Below are 6,000 nucleotides of genomic sequence, written 5' to 3' on the forward strand. Positions count from 1 at the left end.
CCCCTAGTGACACAGAGAAAGGAGAAACAAACAGGCACTAGGAGGGACTGAGGTGGTCCCTCTGTCGCCCACATGCTCCTTCACCTCCTGGGCAGCTGCAGCAATGCTCTCTGTCTTGGTGATGTCCATGGTCACTCTCCAGCCTGTCTGAAGTCTGGCCCCTCAGCTGCTTGGTCCCCTTCTGTGTCCTACATGCAGCTCCCGCAAGCCTTGTGCATCCAGCTTTCTGGCCAGCAGGTTCCTGAAGCATGAATCACAGCTTTTGATGAAAACTACGTGTCTCTCAGCTGGCTCACCACCTGCCACTCCCGGTATGAGCACAGAAGGTAGTAGAGGCTGTGGAGGACCACCAGGTAGAGTCACATTGCTTTGCAGAGGACAGACCCAGGTAGGCTGGGGTGAAATGAGAGTCTGGCCTCTGTTCAGACAGGAGGATTTAAGAACACAGAGGGCTGAGGTAGGCAGGGAAGCCCTCAGGCATTTTGGCAGAAAGTCCTCACTTTCCTCCCTGATCACTGTCTTTCTGCAACATTTTTTTTTATCCTGGCTTCATCTCTCTACTATTTTGAACTGCCTTTGCAAGTACTCATGCATGCAGTTGCAAACCCCAAGTCCTGCCCAGTAGGAAACTACTATGACTCAGCAATGCTTCCCTAGTCCACAAATTTCTGTCTGTATTGCTGTGCCCACACAGATGTTTATGTGGGTGCAAACATGTGTATTGACACAGGCTCACACACAGCAGCCCCCACACACTCTCCATAGCAAACACACCCCTCTGCTCTAAGTACAAGGGTCAGATCTGTCTCTACAAAGCTGCTGTACTGACACTTCTGATCCATGACCTTCTGAACACAGAAAGACCTTATTGGGAAGCTACATATGGTTTCCAGGCACATTAGGTGGAAGTCCCTCTCTGAGCCTGAGATTCCTCATCCCACTCAGCACCCAGAATCAATCACTCCTCAGAAAACTGGGTCATGGTCAGGCTCTCTAGGATCAGAAGGAGAAGCCAAAAGAGTGGACAGGAACAGATCCTCTCCTGCTATAATAGTTTTTTGGAGCAGAAGGAGTGAAGGATCCCATGGGGGGACTGTGGAAGTCCTTCCATTCCCCCTCCCAGCAGCCCTGGGTGTTTCCTTCCTGTGGGTTCCAAGTCTCTATTCCTTTCCCCGCCACTGGAGGAGTGGGTGTGTTGGGATATGGTGGAGGATCTGAGAGATGGCACAGGGAATGTGCAATGACTTTTAAGTGAGGGTGAGTCACTGAGGGCCACAGAAGGCACAGGTGAGGGGCAGAGGCCTCAGTTGCCCCAGGGAAGGGACCTGGAGCCTGTCAGTGCCTATTGACATCTCCTTGCTGGCTCGTCCTTAGGTCGATTTCTGTGACCTGAGGATACTCCAGCATCCATGGAAAGAAAACAATTCCTCCTCACCTCAGTGGCAAGAATGGCTGGGAGAGGGCAGGGATAACTTTCCTCTTCAAATCCATTCTCAGGTCATGCCTCTCATCCCTGGCCTCCAGGAAGGCACCTGCCTCTTCCTGCCACTGCTCTCTAAGGCCACCCAAAATGTGGAAGCTACTTTGGAACTGAGTAACAGGCAGAGGTTGGAACAGTTTGGAGGGCTCAGAAGAAGACAGGAAAATGTGGGAAAGTTTGGAACTTTCTAGAGACTTGTTGAATGGCTTTGACCAAAATGCTCATAATGACATGGACAATGAAATCCAGGCTGAGGTTCTCTCAGATGGAGATGAGGAACTTGTTGGGAACTGGAGCAAAGGTGATTCATTACGTTTTAGCAAAGAGACTGGCAGCATTTAGCCCCTGCCCTAGAGATTTGTGGAACTCTGAACTTGAGAGAGATGATTTAGGATATCTGGCAGAAGAAATTTCTAAGCAGCAAAGCATTCAAGAGGTGATGTGGGTGCTGTTAAAGGCATTCAGTTTTAAAAGTGAAAAAGATCATAAAACTTCAGAAAATTTGCAGCCTGACAATGCAATAGAAAAGAAAATCTCGGGGAGGAGCCAAGATGGCTGAATAGGAACAGCTCCGGTGTACAGCTCCCAGCGCGAGCCACGCAGAAGACGGGTGATTTCTGCATTTCCATCTGAGGTACTGTGTTCATCTCACTAGGGAGTGCCAGACAGTGGGCGCAGGTCAGTGGGTGTGTGCACCGTGCGCCAGCCAAAGCAGGGGCGAGGCATTGCCTCACTCGGGAAGCCCAAGGGGTCAGGGAGTTCCCTTTCCAGGGGTGACAGACGGCACCTGGAAAATCGGGCCACTCCCACCCGAATACTGTGCTTTTCCGACGGGCTTACGAAACGGTGCCCCAGGAGAGTATAGCCCGCACCTGGCTCAGAGGGTCCTACGCCCACGGAGTCTCGCTGATTGCTAGCACAGCAGTCTGAGATCAAACAGCAAGTCGGCAGCGAGGCTGGGGGAGGGGCGCCCGCCATTGCCCAGGCTCGCTTAGGTAAATAAAGCAGCCTGGAAGCTTGAACTGGGTGGAGCTCACCACAGCTCAAGGAGGCCTGCCTGCCTCTGTAGGCTCCACCTCTGGGGGCAGGGCACAGACAAACAAAAAGACAGCAGTAACCTCTGCAGACTTAAATGTCCCTGTCTGACAGCTTTGAGGAGAGCAGTGGTTCTCCCAGCATGCAACTGGAGATCTGAGAACGGGCTGACTGCCTCCTCAAGTGGGTCCCTGACCCCTGACCCCCGAGCAGCCTAACTGGGAGGCACCCCCCAGCAGGGGCAGACTGATACCTCACACGGCTGGCCAGGTACTCCAACAGACCTGCAGCTGAGGGTCCTGTCTGTTAGAAGGAAAACTAACAGAAAGGACATCCACACCAAAAACCCATTTGTACATCACCATCATCAAAGACCAAAAGTAGATAAAACCACAAAGATGGGGAAAAAACAAAGCAGAAAAACTGGAAACTCTAAAAAGCAGAGTATCTCTCCTCCTCCAAAGGAACGCAGTTCCTCACCAGCAATGGAACAAAGCTGGACGGAGAATGACTTTGACGAGCTGAGAGAAGAAGGCTTCAGACGATCAAATTACTCTGAGCTATGGGAGGATATTCAAACCAAAGGCAAAGAAGTTGAAAACTTTGAAAAAAATTTAGAAGAATGTATAACTAGAATAACCAATACAGAGAAGTGCTTAAAGGAGCTGATGGAGCTGAAAACCAAGGCTCGAGAACTATGTGAAGAATGCAGAAGCCTCAGGAGCCGATGCGATCAAATGGAAGAAAGGGTATCAGCCCTGGAAGATGAAATGAATGAAATGAAGCGAGAAGGGAAGTTTAGAGAAAAAAGAATAAAAAGAAATGAGCAAAGCCTCCAAGAAATGTGGGACTATGTGAAAAGACCAAATCTACGTCTGATTGGTGTACCTGAAAGTGACGGGGAGAATGGAAACAAGTTGGAAAACACTCTGCAGGATATTGTCCAGGAGAACTTCCCCAATCTAGCAAGGCAGGCCAACATTCAGATTCAGGAAATACAGAGAATGCCACAAAGATACTCCTCGAGAAGAGCAACTCCAAGACACATAATTGTCAGATTCACCAAAGTTGAAATGAAGGAAAAAATGTTAAGGGCAGCCAGAGAGAAAGGTCGGGTTACCATCAAAGGGAAGCCCATCAGACTAACAGCGGATCTCTTGGCAGAAACCCTACAAGCCAGAAGAGAGTGGGGGCCAATATTCAACATTCTTAAAGAAAAGAATTTTCAACCCAGAATTTCATATCCTGCCAAACTAAGCTTCATAAGTGAAGGAGAAATAAAATACTTTACAGACAAGCAAATGCTGAGAGATTTTGTCACCACCAGGCCTGCCCTAAAAGAGCTCCTGAAGGAAGCGCTAAACATGGAAAGGCACAACCGGTACCAGCCACTGCAAAATCATACCGAAATGTAAAGACCATCGAGACTAGGAAGAGACTGCATCAACTAATGAGCAAAATAACCAGCTAACATCATAATGACAGGATCAGATTCACACATAACAATATTAACTTTAAATGTAAATGGACTAAATGCTCCAATTAAAAGACACAGACTGGCAAATTGGATAAAGACTCAAGACCCATCAGTGTGCTGTATTCAGGAAACCGATCTCACGTGCAGAGACACACATAGGCTCAAAATAAAAGGATGGAGGAAGATCTACCAAGCAAATGGAAAACAAAAAAAGGCAGGGGTTGCAATCCTAGTCTCTGATAAAACAGACTTTAAACCAACAAAGATCAAAAGAGACAAAGAAGGCCATTACATAATGGTAAAGGGATTAATTCAACAAGAAGAGCTAACTATCCTAAATATATATGCACCCAATACAGGAGCACCCAGATTCATAAAGCAAGTCCTGACTGACCTACAAAGAGACTTAGACTCCCACACATTAATAATGGGAGATTTTAACACCCCACTGTCAACATTAGACAGATCAACGAAACAGAAAATCAACAAGGATACCCAGGAATTGAACTCAGCTCTGCACCAAGCAGACCTAATAGACATCTACAGAACTCTCCACCCCAAATCAACAGAATATACATTTTTTTCAGCACCACACCACACCTATTCCAAAATTGACCATATACTTGGAAGTAAAGCTCTCCTTAATAAATGTAAAAGAACAGAAATTGTAACAAACTATCTCTCAGATCACAGTGCAATCAAGCTAGAACTCAGGATTAAGAATCTCACTCAAAACCACTCAACTACGTGGAAACTGAACAACCTGCTCCTGAATGACTACTGGGTACATAACGAAATGAAGGCAGAAAGAAAGATGTTCTTTGAAACCAATGAGAACCAAGACACAACATACCAGAATCTCTGGGATGCATTCAAAGCAGTGTGTAGAGGGAAATTTATAGCACTAAATGCCCACAAGAGAAAGCAGGAAAGATCCAAAATTGACACCCTAACATCACAATTAAAAGAACTAGAAAAGCAAGAGCAAACACATTCAAAAGCTAGCAGAAGGCAAGAAATAACTAAAATCAGAGCAGAACTGAAGGAAATAGAGACACAAAAAACCCTTCAAAAAATAAATGAATCCAGGAGCTGGTTTTTTGAAAGGATCAACAAAATTGATAGACCGCTAGGAGGTTAATAAAGAAAAAAAGAGAGAAGAATCAAATAGATGCAATAAAAAATGATAAAGGGGATATCACCACCGATCCCACAGAAATACAAACTACCATCAGAGAATATTACAAACACCTCTACGCAAATAAACTAGAAAATCTAGAAGAAATGGATAAATTCCTCGACACATACACCCTCCCAAGACTAAACCAGGAAGAAGTTGAATCTCTGAATAGACCAATAACAGGAGCTGAAATTGTGGCAATAATCAATAGTTTACCAACCAAAAAAAGTCCAGGACCAAATGGGTTCACAGCTGAATTCTACCAGAGGTACAAGGAGGAGATGGTACCATTCCTTCTGAAACTATTCCAATCAATAGAAAAAGAGGGAATCCTCCCTAACTCATTTTATGAGGCCAGCATCATCCTGATACCAAAGCCTGGCAGAGACACAACAAAAAAAGAGAATTTTAGACCAATATCCTTGATGAACATTGATGCAAAAATCCTCAATAAAATACTGGCAAACAGAATCCAGCAGCACATCAAAAAGCTTATCCACCATGATCAAGTGGGCTTCATCCCTGGGATGCAAGGCTGGTTCAATATACACAAATCAATAAATGTAATCCAGCATATAAACAGAACCAAAGTCAAAAACCACATGATTATCTCAATAGATGCAGAAAAGGCCTTTGACAAAATTCAGCAACCCTTCATGCTAAAAACTCTCAATAAATTAGGTATTGATGGGTCGTCTCTCAAAATAATAAGAGCTATTTATGACAAACCCACAGCCAATATCATACTGAATGGGCAAAAACTGGAAGCATTCCCTTTGAAAACTGGCACAAGACAGGGATGCCCTCTCTCACCACTTCTATTCAACA

This window comes from Pongo abelii, chromosome 10, assembly GCF_028885655.2.
Source record: "Pongo abelii isolate AG06213 chromosome 10, NHGRI_mPonAbe1-v2.0_pri, whole genome shotgun sequence".
Classification (NCBI taxonomy): Eukaryota; Metazoa; Chordata; class Mammalia; order Primates; family Hominidae; genus Pongo; species Pongo abelii.